Source organism: Nomascus leucogenys, chromosome 4, assembly GCF_006542625.1.
Source record: "Nomascus leucogenys isolate Asia chromosome 4, Asia_NLE_v1, whole genome shotgun sequence".
Taxonomy (NCBI): domain Eukaryota; kingdom Metazoa; phylum Chordata; class Mammalia; order Primates; family Hylobatidae; genus Nomascus; species Nomascus leucogenys.
In genome coordinates this window covers 63127899-63140506 of record NC_044384.1, presented here as the reverse complement: position 1 = coordinate 63140506, position 12608 = coordinate 63127899, and the positions used below count along the sequence as shown (strand labels likewise).

The 12608-nt window shown below is 38.9% G+C and overlaps 1 protein-coding gene across 3 annotated transcripts in view; it reads left to right on the top strand.

The window, feature by feature from the left end:
* The window catches only part of DLGAP1 (DLG associated protein 1), a 988253-nt gene that overhangs the window by 299459 nt on the left and 676186 nt on the right, over nucleotides 1–12608 (top strand). The gene's annotated exons all lie outside the window — the stretch shown is intronic.

Here is a 12608-nt window from a genome sequence, read left to right as displayed (position 1 = left end):
CATGGAAGACAACAAAGCATACTTTGTGACTTGCTCAAAACAGAATGATATTATTTAAAAAAAAATACTCTGATTATTACGGATAATGGTGTGCACTGACATTGCAAAATATTGTAATTAAGGAACAGGCTTAGTAGAGCACTTTAAATTGCACAGCTTTCTGTTTTCCATTATTGAATAGCTTTAGGGTGACTGTTTCTATTCAGACTAATAGCACATGCCACCACACCTTGTGACCAGGTGCTCAATTTTGCTGCTTTATTACAATAATTATTGGCAAGAAGAAGATATATGTTGACCTAGAGGCAAATTTAATACTTTATTGTTGTTATATCTCTGACACTGGACATGTTCATATAAAATCAGGTATAGAACCCTTTCAAAGACTGAAATGGATTAATTTCAGAAAATTTAGGTGGAATTTTTGGATTTCAGATTATTTACTTCCTTATAATTGACTTGGATTACTAGCTGCACACAATGATTTTTATCTGTTAGGGTATAAGATAATTTTTAATGTGGCAAAATTTTCTTTAAAAAGTTTAATTGGAAGGTAAAACATTTCCTTTAATCTACATGACATACTTCATCCTTAAGCTCCTTGAGAGCAGAAAGACCCTATCTTATCATCTCTCCATTGGTACCACATAACCCACACCATTCCTATTTATTGATACCAATAATCCTTTCAATGTAACTAGTAGGCTTTTGAGTACATGCACAAAACTGTAACTCTACTAATAAGCTCTTCTGCCTATGAGGCATTATAGCTTTGGATCATCCTTATTTCAGTAACAGTTTGTTCCATTCTGCCATTACAATGCCAGGATGTAAAGCTCCAGGGGTGCAGGAATCTTTTTTTTTTATTTGTTTACTACTCTGTCTCCAGCATCTAGAACATTGTCTGGCACAGGTAACCACTCAGTATTTGTTGAATGTATGAATACATTTTTTTAAGACACAATAACAAAATGGCTGCAGAGATTGCTTTTGTTGTATGGGACAAAGACCTCAGATTTAGTGTCAGAAAATCTCAATGATTGTCCCAAGCTTGCTATGAATTTAATGTGTCATCTTAGGTATGCCACTTAATCTCTCTGTGCTTTTCTTATATATGAAATGATGATATTAGATCTGAGGCGTAATAAACTTCCATCAACTTTTAAAAGTAAATAATTCTCTGCTTCATGATTAGCAGCATGCATTTTGCAAGTGGCTGTCTGGGAACAGAGTTACATTTTGTGGCAGTGGAACCAGCATTGCCAACTGGCATATACAGGCTTGGAAGTAAGATTTTGGTCTCTTTGGTAGCTAAAAATTTGGCTCTAACAAATGAACTAGTCACCAACCTGATTCTTTAAAAAATAAGCCTCTTCTATACTTTGGCATAGAAAATTGATTTTTAAGAACAGGGAAAACTTATGTTCATTGCAGCACTCTTCACAATAGCAAAGACATGGAATCAACCCAAATGCTCATCAATGGTAGACTGGAAAAAGAAAATGTGGTACATACATACCATGGAATACTATGCAGCCATAAAAAGAAATGAGATCATGTCCTTTGCAGGGACATGGATAGAGCCAGAAGGCATTATCCTCAGCAAACTAACGCAGAAACATAAAACCAAACACCACATGTTTTCATTCATAAGTGGGACTTGAACGATGAGAACACATGGACACGTGGGGTTGGTGGGGGAAGCAACACACACTGGTGTCTGTCCTGGAGAAAGGTGGGGGGAGGGAGAGCATCAGGAAGAATAGCTAATGGATACTGGGCTTGATACCTAGGTAGTGGGTTGATATGTGCAGCAAACCACTATGGCACATGTTTATCTATGTAACAAACCTGCACATCCTGCACATGTACCCCGGAACTTAAAAGTTGAAGAAAAAATAAATAAGCTATGGAATGTATTGTTCAGCCTTTAAAAAAAAAGAATAAGGAAAACAAAATCTGACACAGAAGAGTACAATGTAGCATAATGACAAAAAGAACAGATTTAAGGCCGGGCGCGGTGGCTCACGCTTGTAATCCCAGCACTTTGGGAGGCCGAGGTGGGCGGATCATGAGGTCAGGAGATTGAGACCACGGTGAAACCCCGTCTCTACTAAAAATACAAAAAAATTAGCCGGGCGTGGTGGCGGGCACCTGTAGTCCCAGCTACTCGGAGAGGCTCAGGCAGGAGAATGGTGTGAACCCGGGAGTCGGAGCTTGCAGTGAGCCGAGATTGCGCCACTGCACTCCAGCCTGGGCGACAGAGGGAGACTCCGTCTCAAAAAAAAAAAAAAAAAAAAAAAAAAAGAACTAGATTTAAATCTTGGTTCCAGAATTTTCTGTGAGATCTCACTGGCTAAGTAACATAATCACTTAGTGCCTCAATTTTGGTATCTGTAGAATAGGATAATGATAATAATATCTAAATGAAGTAATGTATTTAAAGTTCCCGGGACATGGTAAGCTTTGAATGCCTTACAGACAGGCTTATATTAAGGAATTAAATAAGAAGGGGGAAATTAATTCATAAAAAATAAATCTGCACATTTGACTTGAGACAAACACTGAGAGGTGAAGCTGAGACCAGACTGCCTAGGTCTGTATATACGTCCACTTACAGGTGTAATATTTTGATTTCTTAACATCTCTAATGTTAAGATGAGTTTCTTAACAGCTCTGCATCTGAGTCTTCTGAGGAGTAATAATCATTGAACAAAATGGTAATAATCATTGAACAAAGTGGTAATAATCATCGAACCTACCTCATTAGGCTTATTGTGAATTTTAAATGAAATAATCGATGTATTAATAATATGCTTACAAAAGAGTCTGGCATATAAAATGTACTCAATAAATTGTAGCCTTTCTTATAACAGAAGTTAAGCTTATACAGAGGGGGGAAAAACTGAAAGAGATGTGAAAGGCAGTCAGCCCAGTGGATGGAGAGAAAGTAATGGGACTTCAGTAGGGACAAACAGATTATAATAGTCTAGTGAATTTTACTCTCAGAGATTTTAAGAAAAAAAATGCCCTACAAATGCAAGACATGGAGAGTTCCCACGTAAGTGATTGACAACAAATATCAAAATCTCCAGTTGATCCCAGTGCTTGGGTGATAAACCTCCTTTTAGCCAAGAATTCTACCTTAGGGAAAAGGATTTTTATTCTTCTGCACACGGATTATAAGATATTACCAAATAGTGCAATATCTTAGTTGTAAATAAATTGTAAATCTTTTTGTAACAAGACAACAGTTGTGATATCACAATGAGTCATTAGGCACTTTCTGTTCATGGAGGATCCCAAAATCATCTTATTTGCAAAGAAGTGAGTTGGTGTGGGAGGCAGTACCTTAACATTTCAGCAGAGTCCTTTAGCCAAATTCCTGAAGCTGCCAAGCTTCCCCAGGCGGACTGAGATATAAGGACAAGAGAGAAGAACGCAGACCAAAAAAAAGTACAAACAAGAGAATGGAGACTAAGTTTCCAACTAGCACTACATATTTTAAAGTGCTTTTCTTTTTGGTGAACTTTGAAGAAATGAAGGCCAGGTGCAATGGCTCACGCCTGTAATCCCAGCACTTTGGGAGGCCGAGGCGGGCGGATCACGAGGTCAGGAGATCGAGATCAACCTGACTAACACGGAGAAAACCCGTCTCTACTAAAAAAAAATTACAAAAAATTAGCCGGGCATGGTGGCGGGCGCCTGTAGTCCCAGCTACTCGGGAGGCTGAGGCGGGAGAATGGCGTGAACCCGGAAGGCGGAGCGTGCAGTGAGCGGAGATAGCGCCAGTGCACTCCAGCGTGGGGGAAAGAGCGAGATTCCGTCTCCAAAAAAAAAAAGAAATGAAATAAGCCTATATATTTTGTGATTGAAAGGCCCTTTTCTGGAAAATACCTGGTTATATTTGAGTACACATTACTTCATTATTTTTTTTTTTTTTTTTACATTCAACCCACATTTGTAAAGCACCTACAATGTACCAAACTTGAGTTTAGGTGCCAAAGATATCAGATGAACAACACAGGTTCATTCCGTGGGGAGCTTTCATTTTACTGAGAAAAACAAATAGGAAAAGAGTGAAGAAAGGGCTACAGAGAAGAGGCTTAATTTTTGGTGTAGTCATGAAGGGTAAGTAGGAGTTTGCTGGGCAAAGAAGAGATCAGCAAAGATTCAAAGGCTTGGTCCGTGGACAATTATTCAAAAGCTGGAGGTTGAGTTCAAGAAAGCAGTTTGGTTCTGTTGGAGTTTACAGTGTCAGAGAAGGAAAGGAGAGTTTCAGGGCCAGATCATGAAGGGCACTGACTTCCTAACAAGGAAGATTGTATCAGACCCTGCAAGCAATTGAATTTAAGCCAATCAGGTTTACACTGTCTAGTATTTTAGAAGGACTGTCTGGCCGCTACTTGGAGAATGGATGGGAGAGGAGAGTTGAAGACAGGAAACCAGCTGGGCAGCAAGGTACTATGTGCACATTGTGTCATCTTTAAATAAATAATGTGCAATTATTCAGAAACAGGCAAATGCTCATTCTTTCAAATGGATTAGGGTAGAAGGGCCTTCTTAGCAGAAAGTAATACAAAGCTTTCTTCCTTTAAAATATTGTTTCTTACTTATTAAGGTCATGTAAGCCTAAAAAGTGGTTCTTTTTTTAAAATAGCTTTATTGAGGTATGATTGATTGCAAAAAGCTGTACATACTCAATATATGCAATCTGACGAGTTTGGACATATGCTTACCTTAATATCCCTCTAAAGTATCAATTATTTTCATTATTCACACCTTAGACTAAATTTCTTTTATCACTGACTTTTCTCTCTTCCCCAGCTGAATATTTGACCTTGAGGGCAGTGGCATTTCAAATGGAAGATTAAAATTAAATTAAATTAGAACTCAAATTAAATTAAGAGCTGGGGGACTTCTGAGGAGGATTAATTTGAATTAGGAACTTTGATCAAATGTCCAAGAAGTCAGTTGGAAAATGAGAGAAGACATTGAGGAGAACAGAGAGCAGATTAATTCAGTTTGCAGTTGTACTAGGATTTTCAAAAGAAGGTGTTCTATTTCCAAAGTTCTCTATATAATACTTAAGCTGTAAGTTAATAATGCTGGAAGCACTTGCTAGTGTGTGTGCCAGGTCATAACATCAGGGTGAATGTTAATGGCTACATAATTTGCAGGGCCCAGGGCAAAGTGAAAATGCAGGCCCCTTATTCGGAAAGCAGGAACGAAGGGCCATTAAAGGTGATAATGTATAAAACTGTCCTTTCTTCTGCCATTCCTCTCTTGACTTTTTCTACTAGTTTTTATTTGACATTTCACATTATTCCGAGTAAATAAAAAACAAAAATATAAACAGCACAAATTTTAGCATTCACTTTGTATTGTGCAATGCAACTATAAGAATAGTTGATTTGCATGCAGAATCAGCAAAAATTAGGTATTTCATAGATGGTACATATGTATGTCATCCTTACCCAAACAGTGGAAATGATATACAAGATTTAAATAACTGTTTATATTTCATTTCTGGATACACTCTCTCCCTTTGACTTACTCATGAGTAAGAAAGGATTGCAAGAAAAAGAGCTGCAGTTTGCTCTTTCTTTCTCTCTCTTTGTATGTCTTCATTTTCAGCATAAACAGTTGGCTGATACAGGGAATTATTCAAGGAACAAAGGATGCAATAGGCTCCCGTGGTCATCTGTGTTTCTTAGAACCCTTTGCCTTCTTGCTAAGTTTGAAGGAAGTTCTGGTTCCAGTGGCGAGCATGGCCTCTTGGGGCTGCCAGCTTCCCCACTTACTCACAGACATAATACACTTACTCGTGCTCTCATGTTGAAACACACCAGACTCCCATGAATTGTGCATCCCCCAGAATTCACCATTATGAACACCATGTGTGAATGAGGCAGCACAGAATGGCTGAGCATGTGCAGAGTGTGCAGACAGCCCCTGCTCCCTTGATGCTTACTGTCCTATTGGACTTTGCCCACAAAACACAGGTTCAACTACTAGAATCACTGAACAAAGCACAGGGCTTTTCTGAGCATGGGGTCCTCCCTCTGAAGCTCCATGGGTCACACACCCATGAATCCAGCCTGCCTTGAAATTTCTTATACACAAATGAGGAACCAATTAGCAAAGTGATTTGGAAACTGACCAGTCTTCCTTCTTTTATTATGTGAGCTAATGCTGTCTCAGACACATGGAAAGTCACAGAATAAATGCAGACCTCATTCTGGAATTTATTTCTAAGATCTGCTGGAGTGAAGCAGATAGATAGTTTACCATTGTTTTCAAACCTACATAATAGTTTATGGACTATAAGGTAAAATTTAAGTAAAATTTAAGATGAAATGTGAGATTTAAAACAAATGATGCTTATTACATAAAACAGGGAGTTGGGTAAAACAACTTAAGGAAACAATTTGAGTGCAAAGACAAGCACCCAGAGTTAAGTGAGCTGGCGGCCCGGTCCCACCTCTGATCTTGGTGGTCCATGATCTCAGACAAGCCATGTCCCCCTCTAGTTTTCATAAACTTCATCTCTAAAACAGGATTTAAACATAGATGGTTTCTGGTTTAAAATTTGTTCTGTGAAAGAGGCAATTTATAAATCAAGAAACTCATTTTAAAGATACAATTGTAGACTTTAAAGATTTCACCCTGGAACTTCCAGAGTTTCTCAGCCATCCATGCCTTTCAGAAATGTTCCTCCTCAGCTGTGCACTCGGCACTATGGTCATGATCATGTTTCTCATATTTCTGCATCTTCTTCATCTTAGAGGACTATTAATCTATTTCTTAAAAAAAACATTCTTAAGTGCTAGAAGATAAAGTAAAAAAACGAGATCTATGTCCAAAGAAATCCAGGGAGATCCAAGAAAAGTTTAGGGTTTTTTTAGGTCTATAGATTCATATCTGTTCAGTTTTCACTTTCTCTGTAGACCTTTCATCTCCTGTCCAAACAAAAATTTACCTTGCTTCCTGGAAATTCTCTTTTATGACTTACTGTGTACAATTATCAACGTTTTATCAGGAGATTATTTCCCTTTGTTTTAAAAAGGACTGCCAAAATGTAAAGTATGATATTGTGTCTTGCAGAAATTGATTGTTTTTTCACAGAAAGATAAACATAATCTTATAATATAGTCAGCAGAAAAAGATATATTTATAAATAATGGCAGGAAACAGAAGGGAATTAAAATATGTTGCATTCCTGTTACATACCAGGTACTGCGCATTACATATATTATTTTATTTAATCCTTGTATAATCATCTGTGGTGGTGGAAATAGGAAAAACTACCAATTACCTATGCTATACTAGAAAGATTCTAACACAAACTCCAGCCCAGACTTCTCTCCCACTTTCCAGTGTTGTATATCCAACCACCTATGTGGCAAGTCCAGTTGGCACTGATAATTCAATCAATATGGCCAGACTGAACGCATCAGCTTTCCCTAAAAAGCCTGCTCTAGACTCAGTCTTTCTCATCTCAAGCGACATCGAGGTCACTCTTCCAGTTGCTTAGGCCAGAAATCTTGGGGTCATTGTTGTCTCTTTATTTTCTCACCCTAATCACCCAATCCATCAAAAGGTCATGTCAACTCTTGCTTCAAAACAAGTTCAGCAAGGATCTGACTGCTCCTCAGCCCCACCCGAGTCGGAGCAAATGTTGCCTGTCTTCGGGTGGTTCACAGCTTTCCAGCTACCTGCATCCTGACCTCTCCTATGTACTATTCCAGACCAGCAGCCAGGATGAGGTTTTGAAACATAAGCTGTGTCGACTGTAAGCTCAAACTCCTGCCATGGCCCCCTTTTCACTCTCAGAGTAAAAGTTGAAAAGCCATGAGCCATCCTTGACCCACTCCTTCTTCCACTTCCCCACAGCACCCCACCACCCACCATGTTTAATGTTACAAATTCATAACAACTCATGTTTGCTCATAGGCTTATCTAAGTACTGAATTGCTGGACACATATCTTTCAATATACATATACCCACTTTTCAGTAGCATAGTTTCCTCTTAATGAATTCCTTATTCACTACTTTGGAAGGGCAAATATACGCATCTTTACATTCAGAAAATATACTAAATGGCAACTGTGGGAGAAAAGTCTATGAGCTTAGCAATTGTAGTTGAACTACCTTGTATTATCTGTACCTACTACTGTTCCTCACAGTGCCTTAGAAGACCCAGGAAGGAAAATGTGTTCCAAGTAGCAGGGTGAGCTAATCCACATAGAAGCATGATGTGAACTGTAGAGTGCCCAAATAATGCAATTTGTTGTGACTTATTTTCATTAGTTCCCACATGGTTCACAATGGGCAGCAGATTTGTACAAGTAAGTTGTGCACATACTTACTAATCTCCTCCCTCACTTCACTCCATCCCATGACTTTCTTGCAATCCCAAGACCAACCAGGAACACCCCCACCTTAGCACTATAACCCCTGCAGTTCCCTCTGCCTGGAACTCTCTTCTCTGGCATGGCACTCACTGCCTCACATCTCTCAAGTTTTTGGTCAAATCTCACTTTCTTGGTGGAATCCCTTCCCCTCCCTACACCTCCCTACCCATGCACTTCTGATACCTCTTACCTTGGTCTATTTTTCTTACATCTATAGCATGTTCCACCTTCTAAACTGCTCTATAATTTACTGCTTTACATTTAGTATTTACTTTCTGTTTATTTGTCTTTACTAAAATGAAATGTTCACTAATGTATTCTCATCCCCTAGATAGTGCTTGGCATATGACAGATGCTCAATAAATCTTTGCAGAATGGTGGGGCGAATGAATGAATGAGAGAATGAATGAGTGCTTTCCCTTGTTCCTCATACTAACCTGACTAAAGTTAGCCAGGAGGTATTTTACAAATAAGGACATTAAAACAGAGAGGCTAGGTAACTTTCACAAGGCAGAAACTTTGTAAGAGTCAGATCTGAGATGAAAAGAGGACTTTCTGATCGGGACCTTCTCCACTTTATCACACTTCAAAACATGTATTTGATGAAAATATAGGTGTTCCATAAAATGCAATACCTTTGTAGTGTGTATTCTTCCTTCTGCACACTCTCAGCCAATAGTTTTTAAATAAGCCTCTTAGAATACTGTAACTAAAGTGACTGGTTTATAGAGTAACACACATAAAATGAATGATATGAGGTGTGTTCATCTTGACTCTGGCTGCAGAGTTACAGAAACAAACTAACTTGAGTTAGCTTAAGCCAAAAAAATTAATTTAAAAATAAATAATGTAATTTAAAAAAAAAAAAAAAAAAGGCGGAGGCCAAGGCAGGAGGATCACTTGAGGCCAGGAGTTTGAGACCAACCTGAGCAAAATGGAGAGACTCTATGTCTATGAGAAATTAAATTTAAAAAAAAATAGCCAGCTGTGGTGGTGCACATCTAGTCCCAGCTACTCTGGAGCCTGAGGCAGGAGGAGCACTTGAGACCAGGAGTTTGAGGCTGCAGTGAGCTATGATTGCACCACTGCACTCCAGCCTGGATGACAGAGCAAGATTCCGTCTCTTTATCTCTTATGGATACATGAGCCCATGAAGGCCACAGGAAAAAATGAAAAAGAGGGAGCAGGAGGCAGATGAGTTGAGAGAGTTCTTGTTCCAGCTTCCATGTGTGCCTCTTCCATTCTTCCTTCTCCATGGTTTACCCATCACTCTTTAACCTGGACAAAGCTATAGTCTCACAGTCCCAATTATGGGCCTGGTTTGGGAAAAACACCTCTCCTGGTCCCATCAGGGATGTCCAGGAACGAGGACCCCTTTGACAACTGCAGGATGGAGAGTGCTGGGCAGACCCCAAAGAAAGGGACTCAGCAGACAACTCCCAAGTAGCTGATTCTAGAAAAAGACAGTGGAAGAGTAGGAAGCACATGATTGAATCGAACAGCTGAAGTCCAAATTCCTGTTCTTCACCTTTCATCTGTGTAAATGGTTGCTAATGAGAAAACATACCTGAATCTTCTGATACTCAGATAATTATAGTGTACTTGTTCTTTTACGCTTGTTCTTTCTCAGATATAGATGCTAAATCTTGATTATGTGGTGGTTAAAAAAAAAGAACAGGAAGAAAAAGTAAAAGAGGGATACTTGGGGTAAGGAAAAGAAAAAAAACTGGAGAATCAGGAGGTCTGCATTTTAATCTCAGTGCTGTCACCAAGAAGCAAATGCCTTGGGCAAGTCAATTCTCTGGTTTCAATGTCCTTCTCTATATAATGAGTAAATCAGACAGAATTGGCAGGTTTCCCAACCTGCTTCATCAGGAGAATTAGCTGGGAGCATTTTCAAAATGCAGATTTCCCCTGCCTTACCCATGAATATTCTGATTTAAACGATCTTGCGTGAAATTCTGTAATTGTATTTTAATGCAAATTTCCAGATGACTATGATGATCAACCACATTTGGTAACCATTAGACTAGATGACATTTAAGACCTCTCCTAGTGATTAATATATTTGTTTACCTAACAATTATCTAACTTATAAAACCAATTATAATAAAATGAATTTCTTCTTGTGTTTCTGGGTGTCTTTTTCAGAAATTACATAATCTTTCCACTTTGTTTCCAAAGAAAATTAAGAGTACTATCTAGTAGACAATAAATTCTCAATAAATAGTTGTGAACGGATAAATGATCAGTTCTATATATTTTTAGAAATTAATAATTTTTCTTTTTTTTTTTTTTTTTTTTTTTTTTTTGAGACGGAGTCTCGCTCTGTCGCCCAGGCTGGAGTGCAGTGGCGCGATCTCGGCTCACTGCAAGCTCCGCCTCCCGGGTTCACGCCATTCTCCTGCCTCAGCCTCTCCAAGTAGCTGGGACTACAGGCGCCCGCCACCACGCCCGGCTAATTTTTTGTATTTTTAGTAGAGACAGGGTTTCACCGTGGTCTCGATCTCCTGACCTCGTGATCCGCCCGCCTCGGCCTCCCAAAGTGCTGGGATTACAAGCGTGAGCCACCGCGCCCGGCCTGAAATTAATAATTTTTCATTATCTCCTGAGTTACTTAGTCCTCATATATGTGGGGAAGAAATTCCACTCAGAGCTTGTCTGGTTTAATGGAATATTGAAGATACTTAGCAGGATAATAGTATATAAATCAGGGCTCATAATCTTTAAAGTATGACTAAAAGCTTTTGATGATGGAGTCTCATTTTTGTCTTCTATGGCATGGATAAAGAGATACGTGTGAAAGTCAAATGTTCCTCCTGTGCGTTATTATCATGCCTGAGGCTGTTGTGTTTCTGTTGTTCTTGCCTTTTACCACCCACGGCACTTTCATACCTGTCAGCTTTGCCAGTCTCAAAATATTGCTTTAACAAATTCTACAGAGAATTTTACTAGCCCTGAACTTTTTGAAAGTCCAGTGTTCTTTTTGGAAACAAGATGTGAGTTTCTAAAGAGACTGAACTTCCAGACAGAGCATCTGGGACATAATTCTGCCTCTGCCTCTGTGCCTATTCACTGCATAAAATTGATCGAGACATTTCACCTCTTCTGACATCTACTTCCTCTTCTGTAAAATGAATTCCACACTCATTTAAACACTATAATTCTTATAAATAATTAGGATGTTAAAAAATGCAAATTATATTCTCAATTCTGAATATCACTACATTTCTGCTTATTACTTAGATTTATTATTTTTCTCATTCCCTTCTGACAATATTTTAATATGCTACCTAGATCCAAAAGAATACATTGCTTACAAAAAAATAGAAACAGATCTTTACAGGTACTTACACTTTCCAACATCAGATCATTTTTCTGTGTGACCCAAGTTCTTTTCTATGTCACTGTTCAGAAAGGAAACTCATAGCTCAGCCATATAGCATGTGATATGATCTGGAATAGTTACCTCTTTCATAAGTGTGGGTCCAGTCATACATTCCATTTTGTCACTTTTCTAAGAAACTATTTTTTTAATATTATTATTATTTTACTTTAAGTTATGGGATACATGTACAGAACGTGCAGTTTTGTTACATAGGTATACATGTGCCATGGTGGTTTGCTGCATCCATCAACCCATCATCTAGGTTTTAAGACCCGCATGCATTAGGTATTTGTCCTAATTAAGGATAGTGGCTTGCACCAGCAAGTCCCTAGTAGCACACTTGGGAATATTATGCCATGAATGGCATCCTCCTGTGGTTTTTTTCCAGAGTGAAAAGAACCACTCTGGAAAAAAATGATACATTTTAGCCCTTTTTAAAGTCACAGTGGCTTAGTTGTACTGTTGATAAAACAAATAATGCTCAGGAAGTGAATACAATCGCATATGTGTACTATGTCTTACAGAATCGGATCATTGATGTTTGCATTTTATTGCTTTTTAAAGAAAATAAATGATAGGAAATGTATATTGTAGAATATCAAATCTATTTATTACAGCAGCATTTTTTTTTCTGTGTGATTGATTTTATTTTCTGAAAAGCATAAAAATACAAAGTGTGACATCATGCAAGAACACGGCCATGGCGGGCCGGGGGGCCAGGGGCCGGGGCCGGGGCGCGGAGGCGCGGGGCTGGATTCCTAGGGCCGCGGCGCTTCCCGGCATGCTCCGCTGCAGGCCCGCG